Consider the following 22,545-nt stretch of genomic DNA (forward strand, 5'->3'; position numbering starts at 1 on the left):
TCGGGGGGAGGGTCTTTTATGCTCTTAAATTAATTTATTTATCTCAGTTTCTCAAAATGGAATTAAAAGGAAAGTTATCTAGATTAAATCACAGCAAAAAGAGAGAGAGAGAGAGAGAGGGGAGAGAAAGAGAGAGAAATAAATCATCTTAAGCTAAATTAAAAATAGATGAAATAATCTTTGCAAGTATATCATTTGCTTCTTGCATAAATCTGATTACAAATTATTGATATATGATCCAAATGATTAATGGCTGCGATTAATATGAAAGTGTGGTAACAGGTTGTCGATAATAAGGAAGACGAATCAGATTAAAGTTTGAAAGTCGCTTCTCAGAGAAGGTACGGCGATTGGATATAAAAGTAATTATACTTTGTGGTGACTAAGATAGTGTAATTGAAATAAATCAATGCGCGAGCAAATTTGAAATTTCCGTCGTGAAATTTATCTTTTATTATTGTATCTATGCATCTTGTATAAATGCAACTAAAGAAGGAAAGAAAAAAAGAAGCACAGAAATATTCGTACATTGAATGAGAGAAATAAAAATCTTTCCATCAATCATGATCGGTTTCGATTAGTCGCGTTCACTTGCCTTCGCGCTTCTTCTTAATTGAAGTCGAACATTTGACGACGCACACAAAGAACACAGTGACATCCAATTAGCACGCGCACAATACTGCTGGCCGTTCGTGGCAACGACATTACTAATTAGAAAATATTAATTAAACTCGTATAAAAGAAAGAATCTGATCATCGTTTATAAATAAATAGACTTTTAATTCGGCGCCGCTTTACGACACAATCTCGCGCATTAAACTATTCAATTCAGTTTCTTAATCAGTTGTGTTGATCAATCATTGTTAAATAGAATAATATTTTTTATATAATTTATTGCGAGGGTTTTTTATTTTTGATGATGCAAAAAGATATTTATATGTGATGTAAAATATCCTATACTTTAATATTCTTATATTCGTGCAGCCGTTTTTAAAAAAAAAATTTACTGTGATATTTTCATCAAAGAATTACATTTTCAAATTTAATGAGATATCTGTGATTAGGGAATAAATTTTAAGACAACTCTGTCTCTCAATTTTGCTTTTAGTTTTACACAAGATTTCTTCTTCTACATAATTATTTATAAATGTTTTTATTCAAAATATTTATTTTTACCTAACATTTTTACTTACAAAGTTCTATTAAATTCTCATCCCTCTACAAAAACTCAAGTTTCCCAATACCGTTTTCTCCTTCCATTTCCGCCAAGAAATCCAAGTTCCCGTGCTACAGTCGCTTTAAATGCGTCAACGTGGCGGGCTCGTTCGCAGTCACGTGTCGAAGGTGAATAGTGCGATTGGGGTGCGTGCAAAGGTGACAGGACGGTAGTAGAAAGGGCGGACGAGAGAGGAAGGCTTCCCTCCCTGTCTCTCCCTTCTTTCTCTTTCTCTCTCTCTTTCCCTCTCACGGGAAATACGTCGAGTATCTGAATAAATCGAAACAGCCAAAGTGATTCTCCAACTTAAATTAGTTTCCGCCTCGAACATCGAACAGGTTACGTTAGGTCAGGTCAGGTCAAGTTAGGAGAATAAGCTACTTTCGCTTCTTTTTGTGGAGATGGCAGGGGACGGTATAAGAAAGAGGAAGCGAAGACTTCCGCCACTGTAAACGGATCCCAGGTGATTTCGCTATTCGCTCGTTTTGCACGCCATGTCATGTACGCTATTTTTTTCGGTGTTACTTGCCGTGCATTGCATAAGTTGATTCAATACAATCGCTTTCACTAGTTTAAAAAGATTCTAGAAATTTATCTTCTTTTAATATAATTGATCTTTTAATATAATATAATTAATTTTAATATAATTCTTTTACTCTAAATTTAGTTTATACTTGCAGGAATCTATTGATTAATTGATTGATTTATAAACTTAAATATTTATTACTTAAATCTATAGATATTTTACAGTTTATATTTCTTATAGAAATATTATTTTGCCGATATTAAAATGCAAATGTTATTCTTATGTAACGCTCTATCTCTGAAAATAACTTTCAGCTTTTAATTTTTACTGCAAATGGGTATCGAAAATCGGACTTTTCTGTTAGAAAATTAAACTTTCCTCCGAGAATCTAATCTTAAAAAACAAATTTCCCGAACAAAAAAGATGACGGCAGGCAAAACGGAATAGCGTGGAACTAATCGACGCTTGAATCTCGTCGAATCCGCTCCAGCATTCGCGCATCTCGATTTACTATTCGTGCATTTTCCTGGAGAATTCTAGAGGGTAGGGAAAGGTGGAAATGCTCGTATCTTCCGCCTCGCTCCGCTTTAAAAATCCTAGGATCGAAATTCCCATCGTACGAAAAGAAGATCGGGAAATTAACATCTGACTAAAAAAGTAAATAGCGAATATTTTGTCAAATTTATATATAAAATTATTTACAAATATTGATCTTATTAAATTTATTATTAAACTTTTTAATCTATACGTTGATAAAATCCAAAACAAAATGACTACTAGTAATTATGAAAGTATTTAAAAATTGTAATATTTATATATTTTACAGTTTTTGTACTTTTAATCAAGAATATTTACTTTCTTACCTCTCTAATCAAGAATATTTATTTTTTTAGATAAATGTAATAAACTATGTTTTTTATTTGAATTATATTAATTTACTAATATAATATTATTTAATTCACTAATATTATATTAATTTACTAAAAAATTATTTGATTAAATCAAAATATTTTACAATACATACTGTATTATTAAATTAAAATCTTGCTAAATAAAATACAACATAATATTATTTACATTTAATATTATTTACACAGAATATAAAATGATAATAATTTTTTACATAATATTATTTACATTTAATATTATTTACACATAATATAAAATGATAATAATTTTTTACATAATATTATTTACACATAATATAAAATAATAATTTTTTTCATGCGTATATTTGAAAAAGAGTAGCTGTGCAAAATATTCTTATAATATATCAGAAATATACTTTTATTCAAGCGTACATTTCTATATAGATTGTTGGATTTGTCGTGAAGTTTTGAAATGGATTCGCTGCAAAGTCCATTCACAAGATCACGGGACAAGAAACACATCACTTGCGTAAAGAACTTGTGCAAAACGATAACTATCTTTCCGATACATGATTGCTTGAAGAAGAAATTCATTGACTTTGTAATCGAAAGAACACATTGGAAATATACATTTTATGCATCGTTAGAGTTGTTTTAAAGTTCAATACGAGCATGAAATATGAAACGCACATTTATCATAATTTGTGAAAAAGGTTTTTTTACAATAGTTGGGCTTTTCTCCGAATCATTTCGTTGTAAGTACAAGAATAATATAATTCCCCATACAGAAAAAGACTAAAAGACATCTTCAAGATATCTTAAGGGCGATAAGTCATTTTTTAAACATCTTTTATGAGCATGTCCTGCCTGGATCTTTTCAAATTTTGTTTTTGTGGAATTAGCTTCTTTCTCAGACTTCACTCAATCTATAGTAGGGATAAAGAAGATATAGCATATTTGTTTGTGTGCTGTATGATTTATTCAATGCGCAGTTCTCTTTATCCATTAAATATATGTAGGCGAATGGAAGAGTATTAATGCGTAGGACCTGGGTAGAGAGCTCAATGGTAAGAATATTCCTCTGGCAAGCAAAGGTTTCCTCCAAGTTCTATTCCCGATCCAGTCCCATCCCCGTATCCAAAATTTCTCTCACTTATATATATCTACAAATTATAGACTAGCTTTCCTGCTCTACTATACACTAGGGTATCTCGCAAGATGTTCCGAACTTTACATAGAGAAATGAAGATTGATTAGTTATTTTTGTCTGATATTTAATTTCTTACTTTCTCCTTCGCACAATTACATTGCATATTTATCTACATTAATTTAAACAAATTGCGTATTTACGTTTAAGCAAACTTTTTTGTCTACGAATTAAATTATCTCGTATTACGTGTAAAAAATTCTGAAATGTATTTTTTGACAACACAAGCCACTGTAAACGATATTTTACAAGCTGCGGCAAATTTCAAAGACATTGAAAAACAATAGAGATGTCAGACGTGGATTATCGACAAAGAGAAGCTGTGACTGCACGAAATGTAAACAAGAGAAAAAAGAATGCGACAATGGAAGACAACAAAGTTGTCGCGGGACAGTTACCACCACAAGTTAAATAGAACCGTTAACAAAAAGCGTCTGAATGTTCATACGTAGATAGAGTAAACATGTGAAATAAAATCAGTGGGATAAGAGAGTAATACTCGTGCGACTTTGATATGCACCGGACAAGTAGTTGTTGCATATATTGCGTTTATCATGATTGCGAAAAAGTTCGCGTATAAACGCCACTATAAAGAATGCACCTTTATTGCAAAGGATTGTTCCGAGCGCTCGATTGCTCGGAAAATCTCGGCTTTCAAGCTGACGCGGCCGAAACGCGCTAAAACGGAAGCGAGCGAGCGCGCACGAGACGAATGCAATTATGCGCAACGTGAGAGTGGCAGACGCGCGCGTTACGCGAGAGAGTTTGCGTTTATAATTTTCTTTGAGGTGGCAAATTCCGTTGCTTCCGCTTTGAATACGCCACGACAACGCATGCATTTAAACGAGATAGTTAATCTTTATTCGACATTTTCACCTACCGATTAAATTGGTCGAAGAACTGCAAAAATGCCGGCCAAGGAGATACGCGATGACAGTATCTTGCAACTTGCATCGAAGAAAATGGGGTGAGGCGGATCGAGAGTTCGCGAGATTACAAAAGTGCAGACGTTCCTCTCGCGAACGTTTCGTGAGATTCCGCGCAGACCGATTCAAGTTGGCCCTTGGATTAATTAATTAATTAATTAGCGAGATAAAAGCCGCGCTTTTAAGTAGAACGCGCGCACTTTTAAACCCACGAGGATTTCTTTGACTACTCTGTGATGTTTATTTAATAGCAAGTATGAATGGTAATTTAAATTAATGTAACTGCGTGAAAAATTTTAATTATAATCTCTCTTTTAAAACTTCGAGAATAATTATCGTGTGCTGACTGTAATTCAATTTAATTTAACTTAATCACCTCGTAATGGTGGCGTAATGAAATTAAATGTAAATTCGTGAAGCTTCGCAAGAGAGTGTTTAATGAATTTGTTTTATAAAATATAGAGATTATACATTTGTATACGCATTCCGATTTTATTATAAATTTTGATGAAACCATAAAATAATTTTAATTGATTTATTTATTTTGAAAATAATTAATGCAAAATAATTTTTGAAAATTATATCGAAATAAACGTAAAATTGCACGCATTACGGTGTACACCTACATGTATTCTTATTGAAATTTATTTTGAAAATTATATATAATTTATTCATGTTATTTATTTATTCTATATCGTCGAGCTAAGTCGTTTTATTACTAGTATAATTATACAAATTTAGTATAAATATTATTATATTTATATCAAGTATTAATTATTTTATTTCACGAAAATTAATTTATTTTACATATGAAATGTGCGATGATAATGAATGTATTAACATTCTGGTCGACATTAAAAAATTAAATAATATTTGCTTGGAAGTGCCTCGATAAAAATATACGTGGCATGCATAATGCACAAAAATAATCTTCTTGTCTTATATACATGATGCATAATATATCAATAAAACTAACAAACAACGTTAATTCTATTTAGAAAATTTAAAAAAAGAAAATTTATTTTGTGTGTGTTTTAAATTGTCTACTTAATTTTATAAATACTTAATTATAATTATATTGTGTACTTAATTATAATTATAAATGTTCAACTTGATGTAAATTAATGATATCTTCTGGAACATGTTAACACACACACACAAGTAAATTTTATTATAGAGTTTTGTTCATATACTTCTTTCACTTTGAATAATTTTACTATCGAAAAGAAAAGAAATGTGTTATACAAGAGCTACAATGAAAATAATATGATAATTTTCGATTCACAAATTATCGGTAAATCTTACGATGCGACGAAATAACATAATATTTTCAGTGATTTCCGGAGAAATCATATTTCATGCAACTCGCCCAGACAGTGCATATTGATAGTCCATTCGACGATGCCTCGCGTGATTAGAAAACTTCGATTGCCAGATTACGTAGTGCGGCGAGATTTACGAAGTCTACCGCGTAATCTTATTGATACCGACACGTCGGAAAACTTAAAATGTGTCCATGTCAGGATGCAGTCACCGTTACTATTATCGTCAACTTTTCCTAGTGATCACAAAATTGTCTTTCCTCGTTAAGCTCGATTTCTTATTTAAATCGCTATTTAATTTACATTTTTACTTCGCAAAGACGTGAGAAAGCCGATTTTAAAATTGAGATGCGTTCTGTTTTTTGAAGGTATTGTAATATGATTATATATGCTACCGATGTACATATACGACTTCTATATTCAATTACATAGTAGAATAGAGAATTTTCTGTATATTAATCGAACTTCGAATATTTTATTATCTGAATTGTTCAATGCTGTTCGAACGTCCTAACAAAACATTTTTTTATTATTCCGCACATTGTTTACTTTCTAAAGATAAAGATGTATTTTTTCATCTCGAAGGCATTTAAGTTAAAAAACTTGAGAAGTAGAGAATAATTTAATTTCATGCAGTTAAATTCGTTAAAAAAATTATACTTTAGTAGATAAAGGATTCCTGAACTTGTGTAAATGTATTGTTGTTTTGATTTCTATCATATTTTTTTTTAAACAAATCGAAAATTTCAGAGAAGTAATAGTTTTACTCTTTAGAAATTCGCTTATCTAAGCACTTGTATCTCCCTATTAGTCTGGATAATGGAGAGCTTCTACTGTTGTATTATATGTAGAATTATAATTAGAATACGCACAAATATATACGTGGCTTATTGTAAGTTAGACATCTAACATGCAAATGCTTTTCCATAAATAGAAAATAATTAAATATACCAAATGTTTATATTTCTCGTAATTCAAAAGATACGAAAGTCTATACTTTTCATAGTACTGAAAAAATCTATAACAGAATCAAAGTAAACTTAATTGATCATTGTAACATTTGCAACATTTTCACGTATATATGTGTATATATATATATATATATATATATATATATATATATATATATATATATATTATGATATATATATATATATATATATATTATGATAAAATTTTATAATTCATCGAATTATACATAAATTGGCGTTAGCCGCAATAGCAACACAATGAGACTTCATTAATGCGTTCTATTTTACAAATATTCATTATATATAATGGAATTATGTTGTAATAATAATGAATTGCAATAAATATGGAATAATATATGCAAGTGTAAGAAATTAATTATTTATATACATATTTTGAGAAATGCAGTTATTATATTATCTCGAATATTATAATTGACAATACAATGATTTCGGTTTAAATCACGATTGACAACAAGTTGATTAATTTATATCATATGATTGAAGATTTTATTAAAAAATCCTGATCTTTGTTATAGTAAATTAAAGATATATTCTTTCCATTAGAATTTGTTAGTAATGAGAAATATCATAACATATGTAATAATCGAATAAATCCCAGCGGTCGTCAAAATCCCCGAAGTGCAACTCGCTGTGCAGTTTGCAATGTTTGTAACTGCCGAAACACGTTCCCAACAGGGCACTCGCTTCGGCTACACGTTCCGCTCGAAAGTAACGCCCGTTCCCGCACCCACGATTTACCATCCTAGACAATGAGGTGCACATTATAAATGCATCCCGGTGGTGCAAGTGCAGCCCTTATGTCTGGTTTACCAGAGCAGCGAGTCAAATATGAGTGTTATTTTATCGATTTCTTTATCGGTATTTTCAAAATTATTTTATAAATACTTATATTTCATTATTTTATGCTGTTTATATATTAGGTATTATATATTGCGATACTTACATCGAAAAAAATTAACTTTAACAGAAAATAATTGCAAAAATTGATTTTTATTAGATTCAGATATATTAGAAAAATGGAAAATTCATATTATATGCTTCGATTTTTTTAACAAAATGATGTGAAAAAAGACAAATTCGATGGGAATAAATTTATTTTAAGAAATTATTTGATATAAATATTTGGAATCTTATTAAAATATACAGACACGCTACAAAGAATATGTTCAGTCTTATATTTTATTATATTTTTAATTTTAGATGCTGTTTATCACACAAATGTGTGATTTTAGAAACTACCGATATGAAATAAAAATCACATAAGCCAGTTTAAAATGTTACAGTGCTAAATGTTACATACCTACACACTATCTTTTAATATAATTGTCAAATCTTGTGTTTTAAAATTATTTTTCTACAGTTGAATCATTTAGTATTAAATAATTTAACTTTAAACGTCATTCACCTGTCAAATCATATTTTAATAGAATAAAAGTAATTTAATAATATCTAGTGTTAAATGTAGATTTCAACTCTACATTTAACACTAGATATTATTAAATTGACGATTAATTGATGACTAATTGAAATCTTTCAATATGATTGTAGCCATTATATCTAAAAAAATGATTTTATTATTTGAAAATGTAAGAAAATATCAGGAATATCAAAAATAGTATACATTTAGTATACTAGAAATACATGTTCATTATAAATATAATATGTGCAATTATACTATTTATAACTATTAATGCAACATAATGATTATACATACAGAATTTTGTCAAAAATATTAACATTACGAAACAACATATATAGATAAATATCAAGTTAATATATAGGATTATTTATAAGATTATTAATGATTAATTCATTCATAGATAGCAGATTAGAGTATACATTGCAAATAGAGCAAACAATTTGTTTGCTGTGATTGCTTTCGAAATAAACAGCATTCTTTGCCGAGATATTTGTTGCTATCTAGCTAGTTGAACAGGTGCATTTTGTCGCTTAGTTCGACGTTGATTTTGAACGAGTATTGATATTTACGCAAAACACTATCTTGTGTGATAAGTAACTCGTATGAGTACTCTTCTCTTTTTCTCTCCACATAAAACATGGCACTTATGGAGAATCCAACCGTGTAACCCGCTCACTTGACTTATCCTTCCCGCTGGCGACGCGTAAAATAGCCTTTACGGGCGCGCGTACAAACATCGTTCTCGCCCTCTCGGCGGATAACGTCGCGGCGGTTCGTCATTGTCCCTTAAAGGAGCCGCGTGCGCAGCTCGTTAAGGACAAAATTCCCCGGCTTATCACCGTCGGGAAGAGGGGAGTTTAACTAATTAACCGAGGAAAGGACAAGCCTCGCGGGTATTTCGCTGTAATTAGCGACGAAATGCACGCCCATAATGACATTTGTGAGAGAATCCACCTTCTTTCCCTCCTACCAGTTTTCTTATGCAATTTTCAAACGCGGTTGCTCCTCTGCCATGTTTTCATCATGAAATAACTATAATAATGTGTACGATAATGACAGGAGTTATAAGTTTATCTTTAATACATCGCAGAATTAAAAATCCTCCTTGAAAATAAGCGTTATCGAAAAATTCTGTATTTCTAAGTTTGACCAAAGATATTTCTTAAATAGACTCTCTGAAAAAGATAGAATTTTTCAAGTACATTATATTTAGTTTCATTCCTTACAAGAAGCTTACCTCTTATATTAACTTTTCTTCTTTTATTTATGTTGCTTTTCTTCGTTATTATTATCGTTTTAATTGATAAACATGTAGCGCAAACATGTGTATTAAACGATTATCGAAATTATTAATCTCGTGAAATTATCAGAGAAAAGAGATAAAAGAGAGAGAAAGAAAGAGAGAGTTACGTTTATAATTTTAAAAGTTTTTTATTTCTACAAAATTGTGCGCATACATATTTTATTTAACCGATATTGTTCTCAAGAGCAATCATTTAATATCACCTTTTTATTTTTCTCTCTTCATGGCTACAAATTTCAGAAATATCTAAATAAATTAACTGAAAAAGATATCGAAAATACAATTTTTTCACAAGGCTATTTTCCTTTTCTATATAAATCAAATCTTTGATTTCCGCTGTCAATTTTCACAATTTTCACCATTGTAATCATCAACATTCCATAAATATTTAATACCATCTGATTAAAAAACAGCACCAAAAATGAGGGTCCGACATTGTTTATGCTCCTCGATAATTTCCGGCGACAATGACGCTCGACTGCGTAAATTGCATGCGTGCATGGGCGTGCAATTCAGGCAAAATGTTATATTTGTCGTTAAAGCGTTAATACGCATACACATGTGCGCGGATGCGACGCAAGCGTTAGTTGGCGAATGCGCCATTGATCAACGTGCGATCGATACCGAAACTCGATATTGTCGTGTGATTTAATTGTGCCGCCGCGTAATTATCTCGACGACAACAATAACAATAACAGCAGGGCGTGAAAAGTTTGGCAATTTGCGCATCGCTCGCTAGGATAATACAGAAAGCTCACATGAAGCGTATATCAGGGGTGTCCTGGTTTTTAACAATCTCGATATCATTTTTTTCAACTATTGTATATAACTATATTAATTTTATATTTTTGAAAGGAAAATATATCCATTCGAGTTCAACGTGGCGAAACAATTTACTCTCATCATTTTGCTGTAATTGTAAAAATTAAACTCGTAAAATTAATGAAAATTTTAATTATAATTTTTATATTGAATTTTGTTTTAAGTGTAAAATATTGAATTTTTTATTCACAATAGCCGATGTTGAAATATATTAAATGATTTGCCCTGCAAAGTAGTTATGCGAACTTGACATAAGATATTAATCTTGTGGCTAAAATTAATTTTCTTCAAAACTCAAGGTAATATCTTATTTTCTTGTTTAATCACGTTTTTTTATTTATTTTTCATATAATTACCATTTTCTCGATCGTATACCACCGATGCACTGTAAGACCGCGCTGTATTCATATTCATTAAAATTACTTTGCATCGCTACGCGAAAGTCCGAACACTTCTTGATGTATGCCGCAACGCATTTTCATCTCGTGGAATGTCTGGCACGTCCCGGACGCTTGGATAGTCCAAGTTGCGGATAGTCCAAGGTGGGAGAATCTACGAAAGATCTACGAATGAGGTCGACGAAGTTCGAGTGTCACGTTAGAAATATGTGCGGGAGGGCCGTTGCCCCATCCAACGATAATTTTTCGAGCTGGTGTGTAGGACGTGGTAATAGAAGGTGGTAGGAGGGAGATGGAAGTGAGGATGGAAATCAAAGAGTAGTGGCGATTCGTGGCGATTCTCGTGGGATAAATCGAGAAATGACACGAATGGGTAATGAAGCCACGTGGATATGCATTATTCACGCGCCGCCCAAAGTGTTTGTATTTTAAAGCGACGCGCAGGCATTAATATTGCATAACGCGAAAGTAGCTCGATACATCGCGCACCAAGTCGATCCGAATTCAGAACTTTGCTGCCGGGGCACATCGATATTATTCCTTGCTTACTAATGCGGCCCGCCTGCGAAACAGCGTCGGATAATACAAAGTGATGGAAAATTAAATGATAAACTTTATATAGCGCGACACACACACACACACACATTTTAAACTTCTTATCCTTTCGCTTCTCGCGAGAGAGGTTCCCGACTTGAATTCGCGCCGATACGATAACCGCTTCGATTTAAGCCGTGAATGGCCGTCGTCGTGAAAATTCACGCCGTTGATGGCACGATTGCCTTCGGAGCAAGTTTTGTGATAAACAGAAGGTATAAGCTCCGGTGAACGCAAAGCGCAGTTAAATTTATTACGAAGAGAAAGAGATGCATTATGGTACTCTACGTTCCAATCCTTGTAATATGTAATGAATGTAATAATAAAATATTTATCATATTTTTTTTTAAATACACGTTTCTTTTCGAGCGAAAATAGTCGACATAATCTTACGTTCTTATGGCATCTTCTAGTCTGTTTCGAGCTGAATTCGAGAATACGTCATTTAAGAGTGTCCGATAAGAATAAACTGTTGCAATTCGAATTAAATGATACTTTATGTTCCATAATCCTTATATTATGTAATGAGTGTAATAATAAAATATATATTTAGCGTGCTTTTTTAAAATACACGTTTCTTTTCGAGCGAAAATAGTCGACATAATCTTACGTTTTTATGGCATCTTCTAATCTATTTCGAGCTGAATTCGAGAATATGTCATTTAAGAGTGTCCGATAAGAATAAACTGTTGCAATTCGAATTAAATGATACTTTATGTTCCATAATCCTTATATTATGTAATGAGTGTAATAATAAAATATATATTTAGCGTGCTTTTTTTAAATACACGTTTCTTTTCGAACGAAAATAGTCGCCATAATCTTACGTTCTTATGGCATCTTCTAGTCTGCTTCGAGCTGAATTCGGGAACACGTCGTTTAGCGATGTCCGATAAGAATTAACCGTCGTGACTCGAGCTGAATGTCGGCAAGTTTCGGTCGAACGGGCATTCTCCGACGGGAGCGGACTTAATATTTAAAAATAGTGCGCAATTTGGCAGAAGCGTGCCGGCCCGGCTCGATTGGCCCACCGAGATTTTGGTAGGGTTCCGAGAGCGATCAGAAGGTAACCACGGTACGGGTACGTGATTGGCTGATTGGCTGGCCGATTTCTAAGTCTGGGCACGCCACGCAACGCGACTCTAACTCAACAACGAGAACGCTCGCCTCCTGACTGGAATTTTTTCCATGTAATTACGTACGCTCGCTCGCCCCCGCGGACTTCCCAACTAAATTCTAACTCTATCGATTTGACCCTCGACGATCCTAAATATTCTTTACATTGTATCGCAAAATCTACTATAAGTTGAAATATAAGCGTATTGTCTTTTCCTCTTTTTTCTTGAACAAGAATTTCGTTAACGCTGAATTTGAAACGAGTTTCGAATGAGAATACGTGTGTCGTTTGCTTCCTTAAAATAAACGTGGGTGTATAAGAGATGGAATTGCATTATCTAAATAAGAAACTATTAAACATGTTGAATTAACTAATAGATCACTTTGATGGACGGATGTTAACTGCTATCCGAGAATTTATTTTAAATAAAACGAATGATTAAGATTTTATTTTCTAAACGATTGATCGCTAGAAATTTCAAATGCAAAGAATGAGGCTAATGGGATTGGCAATTGACTGCACATTTTCTCCACATTTAAAACTTTCCATGGATTCCATCTACTTAGGAAATAAAATATATCGACTCTTCCATTATATGAAATTCGCGTTAACGAAAGCGTATTCGTAAATTTACCGAAAACGGAGAAGAGAAAACTTAATAAATATGGGGTATCTTTTTCTTATATCTTAATGCAGAATATCTAAATCGTTTAATGTAGAATATTTTTAAATATTTTCTTTCTTTTCTCTCTCTCTCTCTCTCTCTCTCTCTCTCTCTCTCGCAATATTTTGCGTGCCGTGTTGATTTTTATTCTTACATCTATGCTGTCAATTTTATCGGAGTTAACGACGTGGGAAAAACTCGGCGCGATACGCCGCACCCTGCGAAAGAGACACCTTCGGGATCATCCATGGGGATGGGGGGAGAGAGGGCCGACGAGCACACGTGTAAATTCGCGGATCACGTGTGCAGCACCGGCTGCCCTGGAATGCGGGAGGGAGGGATGGAGAGGGTGGCTACAAATTGCATCCATTACTCTTGCAGCCGCGCACTGTTCCGAGTCTCCCCCGCTCGCCGCACCGGCATTGCGCGCATCTCGTTGCGAACGGCGTCCGACTATTGTGTATGAAATGATTATGGTGGGTGCGGTATGAGGTCGCGGGGTCGCGCAAAGCCGTACGTCACTTAGATTGGCCCGTTGGCAGTTACAAAAGGCGGGAGGCGCGCGAGGACGCCGGGCGATTATGTCGCGATGCTGGTCCGCGCGCGCGTCGTCGATGTCGGAAGCTGCGTCTCTTTCGCAGACGGTTGCGACGCTGTCGTCGAGAAACTGTTTGAATTTATGACCACGTTCTCGCTTTCGTGTTATTCTCTCGCCAAAGCAGAATTAGATAAAGAAGCATCTGCTCGTACAATGGAAAATGCCGTACGCGATTCTCAACGCTCTCCTAGTGAAGTTGTGACGGCGAATTTTTTACTTTCCTTATGCAGTATTTTTCATGCCACGATGGTTAAAGAAATATGATACTTTCAATCTCTTCCTATGTCGTACAATTCACGATTGCATTTGCGATAAACGGAATCTGTCATTTCTCGCATCACGTTGAAAATAGAGATCGATTTTGTATTCTAAGTCAACATCAAATAAATTTTAATAGACGAAAAATGGATAATATTTAAAAATATATATATGTTATTTTTTATTTTTATCTGATTAATGTAATCTAGATAACATATACATCAGTAAAGGTTTTGTGCAAAAATTCAGCTCAAAAAGTTATTAAATCCAAAGAAAGCAACCAAAGTAAAGTCAATGCCTAACAATAAGTAAAATAATAGAGCTGCATTATAAATTAGAATGATATAAATGCCTCAAACAAATTTTAAACTTCACAACTAGAAGAAAATAATTAAATTTTTATTCAATTTTTTTAAAATTTATCTTTTCTTAGCAATTTGAAGTAGTGATTTGACGGAATTTGAAGAGAAATAAGATATTTTCGGACCACACTAAACTTTTCAAAAACTAAAAGTAGAACTCACAAACATTTTCCTGACTGCTCTCTACTTTCTGAATTTGCTGATTTCTGATCTTTTCTAAACTTTTCGGAACTGACTGCGTGACGCTCGATGACTTTTTACACCTTATACGTAGAACAGTTATCGCTTAGAAAGTATGGAAGTTGATTAGTTGATTTCTTTTCATTAAATAACTGCTTTTGTAACGAAGAAATATATATATATATATATTTGTAAAAAATATTGTATTGATAATTTTCAAAAATTTAATTCTTGTCTTGGTCTTGAGAGAATTTTCCTAGCAAAAATTTTTTTTTATATAGTCTTGTCTCGATTTTAATAATTTTTATCTAGTATTGAACAATTATTTAAAATAATACTTTTAACATAATTTTTATAATATAATTTAAGATAATTATTTATCCTAAACTATTTATGTGTCATCTATTTATTTCCCAATAAAACACAATATACATATATCGTTGTCTTTTCGAAAAGGCAATTATATACAGTGATGTTAAAATATAGATGAGACGCGGCTCATACACAATCAGAGAACTACGCTGTATGCAAAGTTTTGTGTAGTTAAATAATTATATAAAATATTGTTTATTTTGTTTACTAATTAATATTAATATTAATATTAATGTTTCTAAATTTGTTAATATAAATTTATTTTTTAAATAAAATTTTTTAAGTTCGTAATAGTAATATAATGATTTTGTTCTTATCTAAGTTACAAATATATATATTAGCTTTTTTTAAAAACCAAAACGAACCATCTCTTTGACAATCTTAATCTTGGTAACTAATTACATTGTCTTGACTAATTTAAAAATCTTACTTCGATCTTGCCTTGAATTTCGAGACAAGACAAGATCGACTCATTTTGGTATCTCATGCAATCCTAATCATATCTATATATTTTATATTAATATGATAATAACATCAATTTATTATTGAAAAGTATAATTATACATTATATAAATATCATATGTAAAATATTTTAATTAAAAAAATAGTCTTCTCTCTCTTGACAGTTTAAATATCTTAACATATGAATTTTCACATGAATCGATCAATATATACGTATAAGTTAGTGACGTATAAATTATAACGTGTCTAAATCTGAATTATATGAAACCCATAATCATATGCAAAAAACTGTACGATACATTGCAATCGCACGCTACAAGCACCATAATTAACGCGCCATCCCTTACGCGCCGCCATTGAAAGCGGCTGGCGCATTCAAGCTCGCCGTATTGGATGGCGACCACATTTCGAGCCGGTATTTCAACAGAAATGTAGAGTCCTTTTACGTTGCATCGCGCTCGTCCGAGCTCGCCGTCCGGTCAATCCGTCTACGGACGTCACGACGTCCCGAAAAGAGGAAGGGAAGCACGGTTGAAGGCTCGCACAAAGCCGGGCTTGCTTAATAAGTGCCTACCTCTTTTTCGCGTTCAGAGCTCGGCCTCCCCCGCTTTCGTACGCGGTAAACAAAAGAACCTTCGTCGACAAAGGGCCCGCCAAGATTAGCCCCCGCGGGCCCTTTCGCGGCAACCAGTGCGAATTTGCGAATTCCTCTTTTTCGACCGCGGGATTAGCGGGATTAAAAAAGAGAGAGTCAACCAACATGTCGGCGCTACTCTTAGTCATCAGTTTTGCTAGAATGCAAAAAAAATCGTTACACGAGTACCATTACAGATATTAATGTCTAAGTAAATGTATTAAATAAACTATCTGTTTATTGCTTTAATTATATATTTGTGCTATAAATCTATGTATTAATATATTGAAAAGTTTTACTAACATTCGAATAAGTGAAGTGGAAAAAGTATAGTATTTTTTTTATTTTTTTATTTTATTTTTTTTTTAACTTGAGATTACTCGGAAATAAAGATTGATCAACGATGTAATGAAACATACTCAAGAATACATAAAAATGATATTATGTCAAGGATATTATTTAAAGTGATTTAAAATGATAGTGTACATTATGTAATGAATATATGTATTGTGCAGCACACACAGAGACATCGTGAGAATCTTTAGGAGAGATAATAAAATATTAAAAATGTGACAAGCATAATCATAAAGAATCGTGAAAAGTAGATATGAAAGACATAAACAATACAAAATGAAATAAATGGCTATTCTCTTAAATGAGAAATGCGTCGGAGTGCTTCGTTAAATACATGTGAGGTAGAATTAAAAATAATAATTTCTATATTGCACTTTTATCTCGAAATATGTATAATATATAAAAATGGCACCGGACGATGAATAATATTTAAAAAAAATAAACAAATAAAATACGTTGGAAAAGTTTTAGTCGGCAGAATATAATTATCCTTTTTTACAGGTAATAGAAGAGTTAAACAAAATGAGGGCGTAAAATATTCGTCGCATAATTTGTGCGACGGTCTCTCTCAAAATCTCTACCATATCACGAGACAAATGACCTATCCGCGTTAGAGAGGCGAGAAGACACCCGGTATCGTTGCTCCGCTCTACCGCCAAGCAAGTTTTAACTGCGGCTATAAATAACGGGCGCAATTAAAGGGCCGACCCCGGCAAAGAGTGTAGCGAAACGATGGAAATGATGTCGTGTCGTGGGCTAATAGCGTAATGCGTGCATGTCGAGTCGAGCCGAGCTGAGTCGCACTGGCTGGTACGAAACTCACCGGGCGCGCTTTTAACGGCCGAACTTGTAACCGCGCGTGTACACGGTGATAACTTCCGCCATCCTGCGTTCTCCGCGAGTGCAGTATTCGAGGATCAGCCGCGCCGACCCGCTTCACCTATCGATCGACGTTCGTTTTTTATTTTAATTAATTGATCTTCGCGGCAGCATATGCAGCGAGAGAAAAGCCGCGTTCATTAACTACTTGCTTTTTTCTCATTCGTGACTCCGAAATGAGAAGGGCTTTTCGTAAACACGAATTTTGAAGAAAGCTTTTCCTTTTTTATTAGGCGATTAAAAATAAACGATTTTTTACGAATTAATTTCGATAAGTTTGCGAATGAATGGACAAGTTATCTTTGGTATAATTTTAAGAGAATTATGTATTCTAATGTTTCAAGGAAATTATATTGATAATATACGATTATTCGAATTAAACGTGATAGATCTAATTTATCAACTATCAGGTATATTTTGATCGCTATATATATATTGATTAAGAAAATAAGAAACATAATTGTCAGATATATTAAGAAGCACGCGGATTAAGTATTACTATGTGGTATTTTGCGAGATTTATCGGACTAATGTAAATTCCATCATGAAATTATCGCTCTCCAATACAATTGAATATCGAAATATGCCCGGTCAAGCCCACGTGCAACATTAATTACTCGATCTGCAAGATCATAAATAAATTGATGAATTAACAATTTGGCGTCTCTTGTGATTAACGGTTTGCGGTTATAAAATTAATAGGTCATATTGTCAGCAATTTTCATAGCCTATCAATTATTCCTGACATTGAATACAATTATTATTTTATTACTATTTAATAATATAAAATAATTTGTTACGTGTCACATAATAATAAAGTTTAATAAATTAAATTTTGCTTAAAATTTAATATAAAATGCGAGGTTTCTTTTTATAAATACCATAATTATAACAAATTTCCACGCATACGTAAATTTGTAGTATTTTTCGTCACTTGTAGATAATAAGTAGAATATTTTAATTTATTACATTCATGTACTTAAGCGGTTAATTATCTCACTTTTAAATTAAATAAAGGATTATTTTCCTCATATTCAATATAAATTCTGTTAAAAGTACAACGATAATATAAATTATCATTATGATATAATTTATTATATATTTTGTGAGATGGACCAAATTGTATGAGTTACATAATAGCGATGCATTCATAATAAATTATCGCATATGTTCACGATTAACATATCGGATTTTGATATATCTATAATTAACGAACGGGATTATAATATATGTAAAAACTGCAATATAAAAAATAAAAGTAATTTGGAAATGAATTATTAAGTTATTTATACATAAAATATTTCAATTTTTTTCTGACATTATCATAATTCTTTCAATATTCGGAATTTTTTCACTTTACTTTTCCATAACGAAATATTGAAAATAATCATAATTTTTAATAGTTTTAAATTTTTTTAACATCGCCTCGTTTGTGTAACATTAATTCTGAAATTGTACATCTATCAAGATATGTTGGAAATAAAGATAGGGATTTCATGATTTATGCATAATTTATGAAATTTAATTCAACCGTTTCTTCTAAATCGTTTAACGTACGAAAACTGTTAGCATTCAGGCATTTTCGCTGAGAAAAATCTGAATGTTCAATTTCGCCATAAAATGAGAAAATTTTACAGAAAATGATTGAAACTATGTAATACTGAAAATTATATGTAGCGATAGACACAGAATCCAATATATAAATTAATCTTTTTACTATCTACAGCTCTATCTTATAGCCAATTTTAAATAAATATTATAAATACTACAAGATTTCTATTCTAGCATTACACATCGAGAATAATTATTAAATCTGATTATATATGCTCAATTAAGGATCATAAAGAGTAAAACAAAGTCCAATTAAATTTTTATCAAGGAAAAATCTCCCTCAAATTAATAAAGAATCTTCTCCAACATACCGTGTAATATATAAATTATCGCTGAGTAAGATTGTTAATACAAACGCGCGCTTGTGAAAATACTTGAAAAATCCGCGTGCGACGGGACGACGTCCGTCGTGACGTCGCGACGCTGTCGGCGACGAAACGTCATGGACAATGCTCGTTTTATTACGAAGTTCGGCGACGGAGAAACGGCCGATTATTATTCGCCTCGCGTTGTCATATTCCATTAGCGTCGCTGCCTGTTACAGACTCCGCTCCGGCTTCGCTCGCTCTCGCCCTCGCTCTCGCTCGCGCGCTCGCGACATTCCCGCTCGTTCATCGCCGAGCGGTTAGTTCGAGGAACAATTCACAACGCGATATAGGAATCACCCTTCAACCGCGTGCTGGAGATGACATCGATACTCGACTTCCTCTCTCTCCTGTTTCTATATTTCTCTCTCTCTTTCTCTCTCTCTCGCTTTCTCTATGTGTCACTGTACACTTTCTCTCTCTTTCCCTCTTACACGCGCTACTGCATCCGCGTATACCCGCGTATCGACTAAACTTCGCGGCGACGCCGACGCCCGCAACGATTAGCTGCGTCGCGGTGGCGAATGTCGGGAGTTTCGTTCCGCCGCGCTGCATTTAACCCCTTGACGCTCGGATTTTCCCTTCCGCCACGCGGAGAAGTAAATTACCAATAAATCAATTTTCGCGTTTCGATACAGGAAAATCAGATCGAGAAAAACAATCGCGAGTGCAATTGCTGCCTGTTTGATGTCTGCGGTGTTCGATAACGAGCAGCCTCTCGTTGCGTTATAAACAGACAGTCAAATCGACACTTTGCTCCTTTATATGAGGAAATGCTTGAGTTTTTTTTTAATTCACAAGCATGGCTCTTAGATATAAGATAATTATTCTTATTTCTAAAGAGTTAAAAAAGCAGAGTCAATTATTTCAAAAATAATCAATGCAAATAGCTTTATTATGTTATTCACGAAATCAAATATCGATACGCTTTAACTTTGCTTTGAACAATCAAATATTATCTTATATGGTGCCTCCGAGAGATACTCTCATTTCCTTTTTTTTTTTTGAGTAAAGCATCCCCTCAAAATATAACAAACATCTATCGAATCATCAATTTTTGAACGGTCTCATGAAATGCTCAGGGACCGACGTGTAAACAATTTGCGCAAGTAGCCGCGATAATGGAGGAGCAGAAGGATGAAGGGGGAATGAGGATAAGGTACAGGAACAAGGGAGGGGGTGTTTGGTTAGCTCACACAAAGGACGAAGCGCACCGCTGCGCACACAACGGAATCAGCCCGCTACTCTAACAAGGAACATCCACAAACCACCCCTCGTGAGGGGGATTGGAATGGCGAAGGAGTGGTGGTACGGGTTGCTACAGGACCTCAACCTCAGGTTTGCAGAACGCCCGGAAGTTAGCGACACGGATACGAACAAACGTCTTGCAGGAGCACGATGGAAAATGCTTTTGATATAAAGTGATTTGTAGCGGAAAAGGTAGCAATGCGTTTCCGTGAAATCTCATGATTATTTTAACTTTATTCAAATTGCACGTTTTAACTTTAATAAAATTGAAAATATTCCGAGAGGTGGGCCGTATACGTTTTTTCTCTTTGCAGAAATTTAATTTATTATTCACCTCTCTTTCTCTTTTTCTGTATTAATATTAATATCTTAATACCTATTTTTTTAATTAAATGAAATTAATAATAAAATACACTTATAACTTTTTTCCTCTTTTTAGCAAAATCCTTGATACAGTATTAATTTTTCCGAACAATCTCGTCTCTTTTCTTGTTGTCTATTCAATCTGCACTTTTTCTGCTTCTTCCATTCCACCGTAAAGATAGAAGAACAGTTCCATCAAATTGGACCTGTTCCTCCTCCTTTATATTAGTTTTTCTTTGCTTTATCGCTTTTCCTGCTTTCTCTATTCTTTTTTTCTTTTTATTTTTTTATTTTTTTACATTTTCTCTATCACCCCTCTTGACACTTCCTTCCTTATCGGTTCTGCCGTTCCATCTTCCTGCCTCCAGCAAGTACCATTATCTCCGCTCCCCGACATGTTATTTTTTCCTTCAATTTTTGTTTCGATATCCTTGATTTCGCAAACGTATAGCATATCGCCGTTCTGAAAGGATATCGCGGATGCATGCGATTTCCTTGACGATTTATCGTGCGATTGTATAATCAATCATAATTTATTTTAATTATTATTTTAATTCTCTCTCGCGTGTGAGACAATTCCTCTCATTGCGTTTGTCATACTATATAATTATTATAACTCCGTACAGTTCGCGGGTTATAATCTACGTATTTTATCACGTCGCCAACATTCGAAGAAATATACATACGTAATGGCGTGAGTCGCCATAGAATAGCGTACGGATCAATATCGCTGCACACCTGTTGCATGACTTTTGAATCGCTCTGTATGATGAATACGGCGGTCCCCCATCTCAGTTACCGACGAAACCGAGAAGAATGAGAAATCCTTGTCGCTTGATCGCCCGCCGACGACGCGGCGCATTCATTATCAATCTCGCTACGGGCCGGCTCAAAGGCAGTGAAATTAATAACTGTTTGCGGAAACGCTGAGCGGAAACTTCGCGCTTCGTCGCCGTCTTCGTTTTATTAATCCGCGTAAGCCGTCAGGAGACTGCGAGGCGGTGCAGCGCAACGATGAAAGCGCATTTTGCGCTTGTATTATATACCGGGCGTGTTTGCGAATCGATTTTCACCATCCGCGTCATTTGGCGCTCAATTATTCCTTATACGATTCGTTTATTTTGCAAATGATATAAGCGTCGATATATTCGCGAAAACGATAAATTTTAATGAGATAGAAACGAATACGATGTACATATCCATTCTGATGAAATTTGCAAAATTTTTTATCATTTCTTGTTAACGTTTTTCAAAATGTAAATTTAAAATAGATTCCTGTATCTTCTTGATTATGAAATAATAAATTCCAATAATTATTGTCTCAATATTTAAAGATTAATATATTTGTTTAATATAAAAAATGAATATATCTGTTTAATATAATGTATATACAGTTTCTAACATTTATTATTAGGAATTAAGTCAAGAAAAGCTATAGAAGGAATATAGATTGCATATGTATATATTTTATTACTTTAATTTC

The 22,545-nt window shown here is 33.5% G+C and overlaps 1 protein-coding gene and 1 long non-coding RNA gene across 5 annotated transcripts in view; one reads left to right on the forward strand and one right to left on the reverse strand.

Annotated features, from left to right (window-relative positions):
- LOC145977348 (uncharacterized) overlaps positions 1-22,545 on the forward strand; it is a 169,303-nt gene that overhangs the window by 104,536 nt on the left and 42,222 nt on the right. The gene's annotated exons all lie outside the window — the stretch shown is intronic.
- Positions 9,935-12,527, reverse strand: LOC145977161 (uncharacterized). The gene is made up of 3 exons (XR_014440445.1): positions 12,423-12,527; positions 10,960-11,155; positions 9,935-10,691 (listed from the first exon to the last, which is right to left on the reverse strand). It is a non-coding gene; the product is annotated as an uncharacterized LOC145977161 (long non-coding RNA).

Source organism: Camponotus vicinus, unplaced genomic scaffold (genome assembly GCF_025532165.1).
Source record: "Camponotus vicinus isolate PSW18456_S1 unplaced genomic scaffold, iyCamVici1.0 SCAF_9, whole genome shotgun sequence".
NCBI lineage: Eukaryota > Metazoa > Arthropoda > Insecta > Hymenoptera > Formicidae > Camponotus > Camponotus vicinus.